We start from the raw sequence: 15624 nt of genomic DNA on the forward strand, positions 1-15624 counted from the left end.
GTCTTCTGCTGTCATATATAACAAATTAGAATAAAAAATCAAATATGTTTATTTTCTATAAAGTGTATTTTTAGGCAAAAAAAGAAAAAAAAACATGCTTAAACTTAACAGAAAGATATGACTAGATAGGAATTAAATTTGCCAAAAAAGAATGATCTAGGATTTTTAATATATCAAGTGGTGCTTGCATTTCAAAACATCTTGTTTACTATAAACATAAACATTTTCAATTAAAATTAAATAAATATATTTAAAATTTAAAAAATTAACAAGTATATTTCTTAATTTCAATAAAAATTACTTTCTTTCTTTATGTTCATCAAACATTTATGGGTGGTTCTGCTAGATGTTCTTTTGCATCAAGGCACACATCCAGGAAGCCACGAACCTGACCCTTTCCAATAAATGAACTGACTCTTTTCCATGAGAGCTCAGTAAGAAAGGCAAAGGGAAGAGTAAAATAGAACTTCTCAGCTCTTCTCAGGATACCAAAACATCCGTGGCATACAGAGTCAGGAAGACATAAAGCCATGAGAATTATCAGTCTTGCCTTATATTGTATTCAATATTTATAACACACCATCAGAGTGTAAAGATTCCTATGGATATTTAATCTTTGCTTTTTATGGACTGGGATAAATATATATTCTCTTATAAAAAGGCAGTTGGAAACAACATCTACATCTTGATTGTGACAGCATGACATGCATTGGGAGAAGTTTTCTGTACTTTGTTTACGACTTGCTTGTGACTCATAAACTATTTCAAACAAACATAAAATCTACTCAAAAGTATAATCATGTACCACTCCATGATGTTTTGGGCAAGGACGGACCACACATGTGATGGTGGTTCTACAAGATCTTATCTCCTGGAGATATCATAGCCATCTTGCTAGTGTCTGTACACTCTCTGACATTTATAAGATGACATGGACTAATGGTGCATTTCTAGATGTCATGGCCTTCCTTAAGCAGAGCATGATTGTGCTAGTAACTTTCCTCATAAGCCTTTCAATATGTGACCATTTGTAATTTTAATAGTGACGATTAACTATCTCAAGGTAGGTAAACTAGAGTCAAAGTAGATCCTCTCAAAAAAGTTTGGAAAAGGGCAGTCTAGTTTTACATGGATTAAACAAACAGAATTACATTGAACATTGGTAAATTCAGAAAGCAGGATAACCTGTCTTTTACTTTTTTTTTAATTTTATTTTTTTAGACTATAAAAACTTCCTCTTTAATCAAGGTTTTTAACATTGAACAGATTTCTCAAATAAAATGGAAAATTTTCAATACATTGAAACATAAATCCATAAGTCACCATACATACAACACCCAGCAGGAAAAAACTAAAACGGCAAGTTCACACAATCCCTGTAACAGCCGTGGTCTGATTCTTAGATGCTCCCTCCATCTGCCAAGTGTGTTCTGCTGGATACAGAGCACACTGTGGCTTCTGGGGACCAACCCAGCTAAGGCTGTGGTCCACAGAGCACTCATCTGGCAGGGCAGCAGTGGCTCTATTCCACAAGCAAAGTAGTTACCAGCACATTCAAACAGTGGATTGAATATCCTTTAAATATCAAAGTGGAAAACAAGAAGGCAACATAATCACATTATCAGAAAGATGTCAGAAAGTAAGGACAGCTGGGTAAAGCTCAAGGCTGCAAAGTGGCTCGCCAGCTTCATTTCTTTGGCTTCTTGGGTAGTGGCCGAGGGAACAGCAAGATGTGAGGTTCTGGTTCATGGATCATATAATGAACCCATCCCTGACTCTGCAGAACTCCAAGATTCCTCCATTCAGATTCAGACATCAAATGGGTTTTAGGGACCAGTTTGGCTATGTCCTTGGGCAACATGACATGCAGGTACTCGAATTCCTGGTCGCCGTATTTGTCCGAATAGTAAATTTGTTTGTGCGACTTGATCGCTCTGCCTGTGGGCCTCCAACACGGCGCCGCCAACCTCTAAACAACTCCCAGCAGCACGCGCCACCTGTCTTTTACTTTAATGTTTAATTAAAAACTACCATTTCAAAACTAATGATCTTTACATGAAATTCTACAAAGTTAAAAGGGAGAACTGTCAAACAATACATAAAACACATATTGTAAGATACCTTTTTTTTATATTGTATCTAATACTTTATAATATCCTTTTCATGTGAGAGAAGAGAAAAAGAAATTAAAAATTATATGGCTGGAGCAAAAAAAAACAGTAATAATAATGGCACCTTCTCTTATCATTTTTTTCCTTTTTATTGTTCAATGTGGACTTTTACTCTACATCCTCTCTGAAGAAAAGCTAAGTTAAAGTGAAGTAAGCTTTGACTGTTTTCTATTCTTTCTGAGGTTGTTCTGCATTTTGTAACTTTGTAGCAATTATAAACACCAGTACCACTTTGACAAAATACCCCCAAATAAGGATTTTACTTGAAGAAGGACAGTTTTATGCCGGATGAGGGATCACTGTTTTTTTTTTTAATATGGAAATTGAACCCTGAGAAGCTTTGACACTGAGTTACACCCCCAGTTTTTATTTTTTATTTTGAGACAGGGCCTCACTAAGTTGCTGAGGGCCTAAGTTACTGAGGCTGGCCTCAAACTTGCAACCCTCCAGCCTCAGTCTCCTGTGTCATGGGGATCACAGGTGTGCATGACCACACCCAGCAAACGGCCCCTTTTAATTGAGATGCTTACTATCGTGTCCTATAGTGAAAGAAACTCACCCCCCCACACACACACACACAAAATAAGTCAAAACACTGTGGCTGTATTTGCTTCTATATTTAATAAATTGGTTTACTCTTTTTCCTTTTAGAAACTTTACATCTAAGTTTATCATAGGTCAAATGAAATGTTCACTCTGGACTTTTACTAAAAATATTTTTTACATAAAAAGTTTAAACACGTATAAACAAAGGTCTATAATGTAATGTCAATAAGTTATTCAAAAAATATTTTGATAAAAAAACTTTTACTCCAAATCAATAATTCATCAAAATGGATCAGATGGAGCAATTGTGTATGTATATCCTCCAAGAAGAGTAGAAACATAAACTTCTTAACCCTTTAATATAAAGAGGCTAAGTAGGAAAAATAAGGGGCTGGGGATGTGGCTCAAGCGGTAGCACGCTCGCCTGGCATGTGTGCGGCCCGGGTTCGATCCTCAGCACCACATACAAACAAAGATGTTGTGTCCACCAAAAACTAAAAAATAAATATTAAAAAATTCTCTCTCTCTCTCTCTCTCTCTCTCTCTCTCTCTCTCTCTCTCTCTTAAAAAAAAGGAAAAATAAAATAAAGATAATGGAAGACCTTCTCTTTCAGCTCTGACCACTGAAGACCTTGATGGTCATCACTTCTATTCTTACAGCAAAAAAGGCTGAGACAATTGAAGAGCGACTATCTTTCTAGGATCCTTCAGAGAACTCTGAGCAAACTTCCACCCCAAATTTGTACACACAGCCAAATGCAGAGAGCTCCAACTCAGACTTGGCTTTCTTAAATGGAGGCCACTGGAGCCATAAACGGGGGGTGGGGGGGTGGGGGGGTGGGGTGCACATGAATCAAGGCTTTGACAAATGGCGGAAGGCTTCACTCCTGAGAGTGCAGAAGCCCACGGTGGTAGTCCCAGGGCCTCCTCGGATTCCCCAGCTCACTCTCCCAAAGGGGAGACAAATTTGATCAGAGACTCGTCCTATTAGGGAGCAAAAGACATTTCTCCCACTCACCTCCCTCTGGTCTTCCTGCCTCATGATACAGGGAGAAAAACAGCCAAGAAATAGATTTGAAGGTCATGGTTCTGGGACACAAGCCCTTCAAAGACTGAGATAGACCCCTAAGACTTGGAACACTGTCCCCTGCATCCTGCCACCATAAATAAATGCAGACGATCCAGACTTTTGATGATTCAAAGTTTTTTTTATCTTTAAGATAGTACAGGAATGATCCACAACCAGGGAAAAGCCATACTTTGGGTTTTGAAATTAAATCCTGGGTAGGTAGAAGTCCATTTATTAATAGATATATGTATGTAATTTATGTCTGCTAAAAAATTAGTGAATTTTTTACTCTGTTAGTAAATTAAAGAAAAGAGAAAGCAGGAAGAAAATGAGAAGGGAAAGAAGAGCTCTTGCAAATCACAGTCAGAGTGGTAGAATTTTATTTCTGTAAGTCTGCGCAAATTACAAATCTCCCCCAAATAAAGCTGCAGAAAAAGACAGTGAATGGGGAAAAAAGAACTGGCAGGGGGGTCAGGGCAGGGAGATGAGTGGGGGAGAGGAAGGGGACTGATGGGGAGGGGAGGGACAGTGGGATGGAACTGACCAAGTTAGGCTCTGTGCACGTGTGCGTCTGCCCCAGTGCGTTTCATCTTTAGGAATGTCTATAAAGCACTAATTTTAAAAAACTACAAATCAATAGAAGGATGATCCACAGAGCAGAGGAAGGACAACAGGGGAGGGAGAACGTGAAGGGGTTGAAGTGGAGCCGTCTATATCCCATGCAGGCATGGTCACGTCAAAATGAACCACGATATTAGGCGTGACTGTAATTTTCTAATAAAAACATTAAAAAGAAAGTGAAAAACAAGATTAGAAAATTACAGGATCAATACACCATTTGAACATATAAATAGATGACCCAGAAAAAGAAAACAGAGGTGGAAGAGAGAACAGAGAAAATAGAAGTTAAATAATGAATAGAAAATTATAATAATTTAGAGATATTTCCTAGAAATGAAAGACATCTGTTCTTTGGTTGAAAAAAAATCATAAAGTTTTTGAAAAACAAATACACCAAGAAATATTATCATGAACCTTTCAACACTAGGAAAAGAGAACTGCCTAAAAATTCTGAAAAGGACAAAGGCAGGTTACATGGACGAGATTTGTGGTGGGCATTACTCTGTGTGTGTGTGTGTGTGTGTGTGTGTGTGTGTGTGTGTGTGTGTGTGAATGCACACGGATACCAGGGGACCCACCCTGCTCCCAGCACATCAGCACTGCATAGGACATTGAACAAGTTTAATTAAAGAGCTAAAGGTAGCAGGAAAAAAATTGCAACGGTATAAGAAATTTTTAATATTTTTGCAATGAAAACTTGATATCAAGACATAAAGCCAGCACATACTAAGACTTTACTACCAGAAAAAAATATGCAGCAAAAGGAAATTAACAAGATGCAGTTGTTCATATTTCAATTTGAGAGAAAAAAAATTCTTAAAAATCCAATAATATTCATATCAATCTAACGCTAAGAAAGTAAGTTCTTGTACGTCTACTAGGTAGAAAATGTATTGGTACAATGCAATTTGACACTCTATATTAGAAACCTTGTGGCATAAAACCACTGTTAATTTTTTGTTTATGGTTCTGGGGATCGAACCCAGGGCCTCACATGTGCTAAGCCTGTCCGTACTCTAGCTCTGAGCTATATTCCCAACTCTATCTTGTATAGATTGTGATGGACTCTAAATTGTGTCCCCCTAAAACACAGAGGTTGAATTGCCAGAGTGAGTGTCTTGGAGACAGGACCCTTAAGAGTTAACTGAGGTAGAACTAGGTCATGGGGCGGCTAACCTCCAGAAAGGAGAGGAGGACACGGCCTGCTCACACAGATCACAGCCACCTGCTGCCCAGAGAGAAACCTCACCCACAGGCCTCAGGGAAACTCCCCTGACCACCCTTGACCTGTGACCTCCAGACCTGTGAGAAAATGAGTGTCCCCTGTTGAGTGGCGGCCTGCCGTGTTTTGTAGGGCGGCCCTGGCCAGCCAAGAGAGCTTTGCTCCTTCGATGGCTGTTGTTCTTCTCCATCCACCTCGCCGTTTCAGAGGTGCTCCCGTCAAGTCTTCAGGGACGGGGTTGCCTCCCCACCTGGTTCGGCCTGCTGTGAACCACCCCTAGGTCTTCTGAGGGCTAGTCGGAGTTCACCAGGGAAGCGGAGCCCACGGGACACAGTGGATAGACGAGGCATGGGCAGGTGGTCACGGAGGCCACGTCTGACAACCTGCCCACGGCCAGCTGCAGGCTCGGGACAGCCGGTGCTCTAAGTCAGTGGAGAACAGAGGACCAGGAGTTCTGCATCCAAGGACGGAGACAGATGTCCCAGCTCAGAGAGAGGACTTGCCTGCCCCCTCCTCTCTGTTCTGTCCAGAAGGCTTGGACGATGCCCACCCTCATTGAGGGTTTTGTTTTTATTTGGTCCACTAGATGACAACTCTCGTATTGAACAAAAGCGCCATCACGGGCACACTCAGAATCATGTTTTACCTGCCATCAGGGCTTTCCTGAACCCAGTCCCCTTGACACACAGAATGCAGTCTCACCTGCTGGGGTTGAGGTGATTTTTGCAGATAATATTTCTAAGGTACCTGGCACAGGATCTAGACCAAAATATGTGCTCAGTGAATAGTGGTTGTGATATTGTGACTCTTACAAATCATTCCCCGTGTAGATTGAAGCCGGTGACCATAGCTCCTCTTGGGTTCCAGTGTGCTGAAATGAACCCGGATACCTTTGTATTCAAGGGCACAAAGCCACTGACCTCTGGAATCCCCAGGGGAGTTCAGAAGCATGTGAGGAGAGTACCATGACCCAAAGAAAACAGAGTCTAACAGGAGTTAGAACCTGGAAAAGCTGAGTGAAATTCAAATACAGTTACAGAAGGGATGTGGGCAGTGTGCCTGGCATTTCCACATGTAACTAATACGGGAAAGTCCTTGCTCAGACACTGTGGCCAGCCCTGCACTGCTGCTACCCCTGGTCTCACTCCAGCTTTGTCCATGCTGCAAGGTCAGCATGCAAGTGCTCAGTGCTCCATGGACACCACACTGCCCCCAACTCACTACAGCAAGAACCCCAGAGACCTTCCTTCTGCCTCCTCCTCCCTGTCCAGGTCTGGTCTGCAGTCGGCCTGCTCCGGCCCTGCTGGTGACCAGAGCTGTTGCTCAAGAGGGAAGCCAGTCTTTGTTGTCACCCTCCAGGACCAGTGGCGGCCAGCGCTCTCACTCCCGGCACCTCCCTTCCTTCCAGAGAACATGGTTATCTGTTTATTTTGCACTTTGTATTTTCATTTTATTATTCAAGGGAACAGCACCCTTTCATCATCCCCAGACCCAGCAAATTAATAAGACACACAGAGAGTCACGAAGCATCTCTACTTGGCCCACTCCCTTTACCAACTATGGCCACATGTTTTATGCCTTGGATCCTCTGACTTCCTACAAAGAGCATTTTCCTTAGATGACATGTGAAGAAAGAGTAGAAAAACCAGAACCCACCAGAATGCCCTGCTCAGCGAGGCCTCTGTATGGCCAAGGACCTCCCTGCTCCTCAGGAGGGAGACGGTGTCATGGGTTGGCCTGATTGTTTTCTCTGTGCAGAGTGGGAACCGCTGGTCTTGTCTTCCCATTCAGCTGCTCTTTTCTACCACATTTGCCACCCTCCAATTGCATTACCAGTTTGGATGTTTTATAGCACGGCAGGGATCCTTCCCTCCTCCAGGCTGGGTGGTTTTGCCCTTCTTGTGTGACACTCTTGAGTTCCCAGAATTGGGTTGGGGTGATTTCCTATAATTCTATTACAGTAAAGCGAATGTTTCAAAAGTCTCTGTGTCCAGTAGATTTCCTTGTTTATGGAATGGGACTATGTTTCTGGGGCCTGCATACAGACCACAGGGAGAAGCTGGCAGGCTGGGGTGTGTTTCAAAGTGTACTTGAAACCACCAGGTAAAGACACTGTGGGTTTGGGTTTCTTTTTTTTCCCAGTTTGTCAACATTACCTGAAAATATAGTAGAGAATGTTATTTTCCATTAAAACAAACATGAATACACAATGGAATCAAAATCAAAACTCAAGAGGACTTTTAAAATAGAGTCATGATTGTTAACAAATGTCATTTGTGGTTGGCTAAATACTTCTGATCATTTTGATAAAAACAGCGTTGGAAATTAGCCCTTATTAAGAAATAAAATCACAAATTTTCTGCCCTCAGATTCCCGGGTCCAGATTCAACCATTTGTCTTTAAGGGGGACTGGAGGGGAAAGTTCAGGAAGCGATTGCGCTATCGAGGCATCACAGATGAACAAAGTTGTTTCCTCACGTTGTTGATTTAAGCCTGGGAGTGGATTTTTGTTTCGCTTTCATCAATAGTGCCTCAGGGCAGAATTCAAATGAATGTTGAGAAAATGCTTAATTATTTCTCTCTTTGGTTCTCACACTTACTCGGCCAAAATCAAACAGCATTTGTAAAGCCTTTATGTATTCTGCTCTGATTGAGGTGTGTTGTTTTTGTGATAAGCATTAAATAGCATAATTTGTAAGTTGTCTGTAAATAAACAGTTGAAGAAAGAAAAATCATGAATTCATTTCCAATTAGACCAGAAATGACTCACAGAAGAGGTGAAGACGACAAGGTTGACCTTGAAACAGAATGACATGTGAAAGACACCAGTGAGAGACAGCACCAGGAGATGGTGGAGGAAGCCGGCAGGGGGTGGGGGGCGTATTGCGGGTGCAGAAGGGGTGACAGGAAGATGGGCCCACCCTGCGGGAGGAGGAAGAGAACCAACTTTGGCTGCAGCCCTGCTGCCCCGGGTCTTCCTGCAGTGCTCTGGGTCTGCTCTGGAGAGGGTGCTCTTCCCATCAGGACCGTGAGGTCCAGAGCCGCTCAGCAGAACTCAGGCTGCGTGGGCCGTGGTGGGGAAGGGTGCACTCTGAGGAAGGAAGTCCTTCTGGTTGTCCTCGTGATGAGTGGTTCTGGGACGCAGGTCCCATAAGCTCCGCCAGCTTCCTCCTGGGAATCGCCAGCGAGGCCCTGTGGACTCTTGGTTTGGTGCCCTCTGCTGCTCTTGGTCTGACCCTCATTCCCCAGCAGCCTGTCAACCAGAGAGGCAGGTGCCTTCTCTCCACAGGGGCCCTTTCCCACAGGGTCCCTGATGGGTGATTGTGAGTTGCATGATGCACCTGTGAGTCTCAACATTCTAGGATAAAAAAATGTGTTCATGGGTGAAGTGAATTATCGAATTAAATTTTAGCTTTCAGCCCACAAAGTAATATGAGTTAAAGATATTTCTAAAACTTTAAAAATAACAGGAATAAGAATAAATAAATTAATAACCCAGACCAGGGATATAATTTTAATATCATACTGTCTAGCTGCTTAAGGCTGATAAATACCAGTATTCCCACTTAGAGAAACTATGGAATATCACTGGTTATGAATATAAATGTTAAGATATGGGGATAAAATCACTAAAATTTTGATGCCTCTTCCCCTGTCAAGTCAGTGTATCAGAACTTGGCCATAGAAAGTCATGCCAGATGCCACTTCCTGAGAGAGGCCTTCCCCAGCTGCCCTGGAGGGCAGTTTGGAGACACCATGCTGCTGGATCCCCTCAGCAGAATGGCAGTGCTTAGCGTGGATCAACTCACCGGTGTAATCATCTAAAGGTCATACAAACTAAGTGGCTTTATTAGCATCGGGAATTTGCAGATAAGGAAACTGAGAAACCCAAAGAGAAGTGAGTACCTTCAAGTCAGCTGCCAGCCACACAGTACAAGAGGCCCCACAGGTGCCTGGTGTCAAAGCCCCAGAGATCCTGACCTGCCTTCTCCTGGTCTAACCCCTCTCACCCCTAAAGCTTCCCTTACCAGCCCTCCAGGCCCTCTCTCGCCCTGTCCACCCCTGCCCTGCTGTTCTTCCTTCACTGTGGCCCCAGGTCCTGCAAGAGAGGGAACACGCACTGAGTGGAGGTGCCAAGAGGGTTTAAGAAGGGACTTTTGGAGAGCTGTAGACAAAGTCCAGGAAACCTGGGGGATTGTGAGGGACTCACAGTGGGAGGCCTGGCCACCATCAGACCTGAGGGCCCCAGGGAGGAAAAGGGGCTTCAGGACCCTAGGAGGGGAAGGAGGAACTGCCCCCACGCTCTCCTCCCCCAGATCTGCCAGCGACTGTCTGTTGTGATTTCCCTGCTCAGTCAGCAAGAGGGTCAGCAGGAGGGTCAGCAAACAGTGAAGCCAAAATGTTTTTATCCAGAAGGAGAGTTCTCTCCCGCACAACGTTAACATTTAGCCTGTTCTTTCTACCAGTTTTAATTAGCCCTTTGTTACCCAATTCCCTTGGTGTCCTCCCTGAATCCCAAGTTCCCCATGCAGCAAGGGTATTTTTTTGAGACATCAAACACACATGACAATGGCTTCAAGCCGATGACATTGCAGAGGACAGAGACACTGAATCCACAATGAGACATTCCATGTTCCTGAGCGAACAGATAGTCTTCTCTGCATTGCTCACTCTGGAGATCGGAGAACATACATATCAAACAGAAAACACCTCTTCCTTTGAGTATAATCTAAACTCTGCCTTGCTGGATCAATGTTTCCAGTGGCACAAATCATCCTCAAGCATGAAGAATAATTACTGGCTCAGAAAGGATGAGGCAGCTACTGGGAAGAGCATGGGGATTTCCGCATGCACACTCTCTCCACCCATTTTGACCTTGTGACACGTGTTCAGGGACCACTTTCATTTGGGTTTGCAGTTGACAAGTTCTCATCACAAAGCTACCTCTGAACAGTCCAAGCCTTTTTAAATATATCTTGCATAAGATCCAAGTGTTAGGCCATCGTAGTGACCATCAAGGCTTACCATTTTGGTGAACCACGTCATGGAATGGCTTCAGTGACAGGGACAAACCAACCAGAATAAACCAGAGCCCCTGACTCTGTCATTTAAACGCTTTCTCCTTGGTCACTGATGGTTGCTTAAGACTGAGTGTAGTTTGCTTGCTCGCAGAGGGTTTTAAGAAAGTGTGCAATTGGCTTTTGTATGTGAAAAGAAAACCCCTAACAGGCTCTCCATCAAAAGCAGCCTTGAAGGGAAAAGATTTCCTATTTTTCTTTCAAAAGTTAATGGACAGAAGTTTGAGATCCCTACAGAACGTACCTAGTTCTCTGGCATCCAGAACTCTCAGAGGGATGCACCTGGGGAAACCCTGATCCCTGACTACAAGACTTTTAACTCATGAAAGATGGAGACACAGAGGTCTCCAGACCCTCACCAGCTTCCGCACGGCTAGCTCAGCTCTGCGGATCTGGAGTCTCGCTGTGTGAGTTGGCTTTTGCAGTATCCCTTGCTCTGCTGAATCTGCTTCTCACCGCAGCTGTCCTTTCCTGCCTTCTAGGTCATGGCTTCGGTGCCTCCAAGATGTCGCGTGCCCAGACGTTTCCCAGCTATGCTCCTGAACAGAGCGAGGAGACCCAGCAGCCCTTGTCGCGGTCCAGCAGCTACGGCTTCAGCTACAGCGCCAGCCTCATCCAATGACACCCAGTGGCCACGGTGACAGTCTGCCCTGGACCTGCCTGAGGGTCACTGCGCCCTCCGCCTCCTGGAAGACCACCTGCAGAACCAATTGACGAGGGCCAGGTCTCACCCAATCCCATGGGAAGGTTAAAAACTGGAGTTCGCTTCCTTGATTCAGCGGTTAAGTCCTTTATTTATTGAATTTCTATGGGGGAATCTGTGTTTTACAAAAATAGAATCCAAATCGTATGAAGAGTCATTTAAGCAAAATTCTTTGGGTCTGACAGTAGCAGAAGCCTGGTCCCTGGGGGACAGCACCCGCACTGGGCTGTGCCTGGGAACGGGCCCCTCCAGTGCCTGATTCAGTCCTCCTGTCTGAGCACAGGGTCTGTCCTTGGACATAGCCATGACCCACTCCGAGCTCTGTGGCAGGGACAAATCCAGTGAGCTCCACAAATGGCATCTTAACTCTAAGTTAACACAGAACTAAGTCCAATGACAATAAGGGAAGGTGAAATCAGAGCACTCTCTCTTGAGCAGGGCCCTGTGGCTCGTGTGTGTGTGTGTGTGTGTGTGTGTGTAGACAACTATAGATATGGATATCACTATATCCATCTATCTACCACAAGTACATATCCGACATGCGAGGGTGACAGGATATGCTCACTTAAATTGTTGAAAACTACGATTCGTTGCATTAAAACTCAGATCGTTATATTGAATAGCTATTTCTAAAATAGTGCTATTTAAACACAGCTTCTCCTTAGCAACAGTCTTTAAGTAGTCCAGTCTGCTCCTGTCAGACAGGCAGGTATAAATGTGGAAGGGAAATGCTTTGGAAGCAGCAGAACCAGCCCAGCTGCCCCACCCCTCGCGGCGTCTCGCCGTCTGGTCCATGTGGCCTTGCTGTTCTCGACGTTTCTCCCCTCTGCTGTCCACCTGAGCCATGCGAGGAAGAGTCGGTGTGACCACTGACCAGCTTCCATTTACCCTCAGAGGACCAGGAGTCTCCACGTGAGAAACTGTTCGAGAAAGAAACAAAAACACTTAAAAAGAACTCAGCTGTTTTGTGGTCAAGAGTACAACAGGTCCTGGATGGCAGATACTGAGATCTAAAATTCTGTAGATGACGATCCACAGCCCCTGGGGGCTTGTAACTTATTGTGTGACCAGCACTGACTGGTCTTTGTTTTTTTCTTGGGCTGGACAAGGTTTGTCTGGGATTATAAGAGAAAGTGGATCACATATAAATGTTTCAGCCCTGCATTAAACAGACCTGTAAGGTTTAAAGGAAAGTGGCGGTTTTTGTGTGAATTGAGGAAGTTTGGCTAATTCAGATCGACACTGGTATATCTGTCCTGAGTCTTAAAATAAAAAGAGCAATTATTCTGCCCGAGTCATCTGACGCCATGTTTCTAAGATGGTTATCTCTCAAGGACTCCAGGGTGGGTTTAAAAAACTGGCAAGTCCAATTAGGCAAGATGAAAACTTGATTATTTTTCTTAACAGTAAAATATGTTAAACTATCGAGGTTTATCTATATAGAAAGGGTACATTTTTGCTAATCTCTGCTAGAATCTTTTTTATCCCTAAACATAGCTTACGAGCTGATTGGCAATTCATTTCAATGACTCACCACTGAGTAAAAATGGTCTTCATTCCTCCTTGATAAACGTGCACTTAAGCAACTACCTAGCTTCTGAATCAGTCACTAGGTATGAAAACCCCATCAAGATGCTAATCATAAGAGTTAATGTGGCTGCAAAAAATAATTGCATTACGCTTTCAGGGAGAGAAAAATATTACCCAAACACCCCGCACTGCGAATTTTGCTGATACAGCAGAGGAGCAGAGCACCGTTTCTTTCAAGGATACAGCCTTCCTGGAATTCCAGCCTTTGGGGTTAACATCTCTGAATTTCTTTAGCACGTGGCATTTGCCTTAGAAATGCCGGTTGGTCAAATCCACCAGAGCAGCTCCCAGCTGAGACCACTTCAGCACAGTTCCTAGTGCGGCCAACACACAGGGGCTCTGGCCGGCTTACTCAGTCGAGCTGTTGCTCAGACAACCACAAGTTTCCACAAGGGACTTATGGGGAAAGGCCCTCAGGGGTCGTGGTTCATGTCTCAGCTTTATTAATGTGCCAGAAGCACAGAGAGCGAGTCCAGGGGGATTCTGCTAATTACACGAGTCTGCTCTTGTGTCTCATTGGTGGGAGACAAACATCGGCATGAAGTTCCTTCAAGAACACAGTTTGGTTCTGATCGTTGCCAGTAAGCGTTCAGTAAAAGGCACCAAAGATCAGGCGCAACCTTGGGCCATTTTTTTCTGAAAATAATGTCACCAAAAGAGTATGTGAAAGAGAAATTGGCTTCCCAAATCTTTAGCACAATCTCATCACAATGAGAATAATGCTGTAAAATTCCTCACAAACCCTTTTTAGAGCTTTATTCTAGCATCCTCCTCAAAGTACATTTACAATTACAGCGAAGTCAAAACTGCTATGGAGAGAGAGAGAATTTACAGTAACCTAATACACTTGATGTAAGGCACTGTCATTGAAATAAAAATGACAAGCCGATAAATCGTCTACAAAACCAAAGATGGCAAGATGCTTGCACTGGTCTCTTGGACTTTCATAGAATCAGTTCCACTGCAGTGACAGAATGCCCGTGGACGTGTGCTCAATTCCACTGAGCTCATACATTTGTGATTGAAGATGCCACTGAACTTTTCAAGGTTTTTCTCCCTTTAGATACTGTATCTTTAATATACATGCGGCTTTTTGTTACAAGAGAGGGATTGCTATGAACCAAAGACATCTTCGGGCTTCTTCTGAAAGTGACTCAGTTGGGGTTTCTCCCAGATCTGTACAGATTGAGTGAAGTTGGCGCCATTTTTACACCTGGTTGGAAGAGACCAATGATGAAGGAATCCAGGGTACATAGTGAAGTCTCTTCTAATGGCTCAGAAAGACTAGAAGCATACCTACACCGTTCACAGAAGGATTAGATGAGGGGATTTGTTTTTATGTTCCTAGTTTTTTTTTTTTTCCTTCTGATTATAAAGTACACATGGCCAACACATGACATTCTAGAATAGAACAAAAAATGACCTTGACCCAATGGCTCATTATTCTGGGGAAAGGGGAGAATAAAACAGATCTTTCACTTACTTATTGAACAAACGATAGGCACTCAGAGCTAATTTATTTATGCAAGTTGGAAATATTTATGAATCAATGTTTTGACCACTGCTACAATTTGAATTTGACAAAATACGAAATATATATTTACTATATATTAGGGAAGATGCTGTTTGATAGAGCATGTAAAATAAAGTGAAATCTATTTATTAAAACTAAGCCACACCTCTTTCACCAAATAGTATCTAAAGTACTAGTCCTGGTATCTTGTATAATTCTTCTGTGTCTTCATCAGGCAATTATGTTTGAAAATCATTTATCACCAATAAAATGGCCAGTCACTTATATCTTCTGTCCAACATAGACACAATGGACTGATAAACAACGTAACACTGTTAGTAGTGCTTTCTACTGATCCAGTTTATTGCATGTGGTATCTTTATAGTAGATATTAAAAATACTCTGTAAAGGTTGACGTCTAGCCCCAGTCTTTGGTCAATACCTCAGAAAACTTTGTAAAAAAGCACGAGTACCTTACTCCCTTGATTATTGGAACCTTTACAAAAGCCAGCCTTTATTGCCATAGTGAAAACAAGCTACAGTGATTATATTCTTATAACATAGTCCAGATTTGACCATCATAACAGCACAATCAGCAGGCAATATTCAATGGGGGTGAGCTTTAGGCCTGTAATACTTCATGTTTCACACAAAAAAATTACCTTAAAAACTGTCCAAAGTGAAGATTATGCATTTTCCCCAATTCTACTAACATGTCTATCAATATCTTGGAATTTCTAATTACTTTATTAATCATTAATTCAATAAGTTCTGGAACACCACCTTCTCAAAAATAAGTAAAAATTTGCCTCTGGGTATGCATTAGTAGTTATGACAATGGGTGATATGCCACACAAGTGAATTTTTAGCCTATGAAATTTATAAAGAATGTATCTGCAGGCTATGAAACTTCCTGTGGAAGGAATAGCGAGGGTGGTCACGAAACAGGAGGACAATTTTGGAAAAACAAACAATAAAGAGTCCATTGAAACGTCCAGAGTAACACTTGGACGCTACTTTCCCAGCATTCCGACCTAGTTTCGTGTCATGGTGTGGCCTTCTTTTCTGGTGCCATCTGCTGCTAAATGTGCTGCTGAAAGAGACATGGCTG

The 15624-nt window shown here is 43.1% G+C and overlaps 1 protein-coding gene and 1 pseudogene across 1 annotated transcript in view; both read right to left on the reverse strand.

Moving 5' to 3' along the window:
* Nucleotides 1–15624, reverse strand: part of LOC144368993 (uncharacterized) — a 388140-nt gene that overhangs the window by 142140 nt on the left and 230376 nt on the right. The window lies entirely within an intron of this gene.
* LOC144369488 (cyclin-dependent kinases regulatory subunit 1 pseudogene) lies at nucleotides 818–10675 on the reverse strand (annotated as a pseudogene).

The sequence above is a fragment of the Ictidomys tridecemlineatus genome, chromosome 12, assembly GCF_052094955.1.
Source record: "Ictidomys tridecemlineatus isolate mIctTri1 chromosome 12, mIctTri1.hap1, whole genome shotgun sequence".
NCBI classification, from domain to species: domain Eukaryota; kingdom Metazoa; phylum Chordata; class Mammalia; order Rodentia; family Sciuridae; genus Ictidomys; species Ictidomys tridecemlineatus.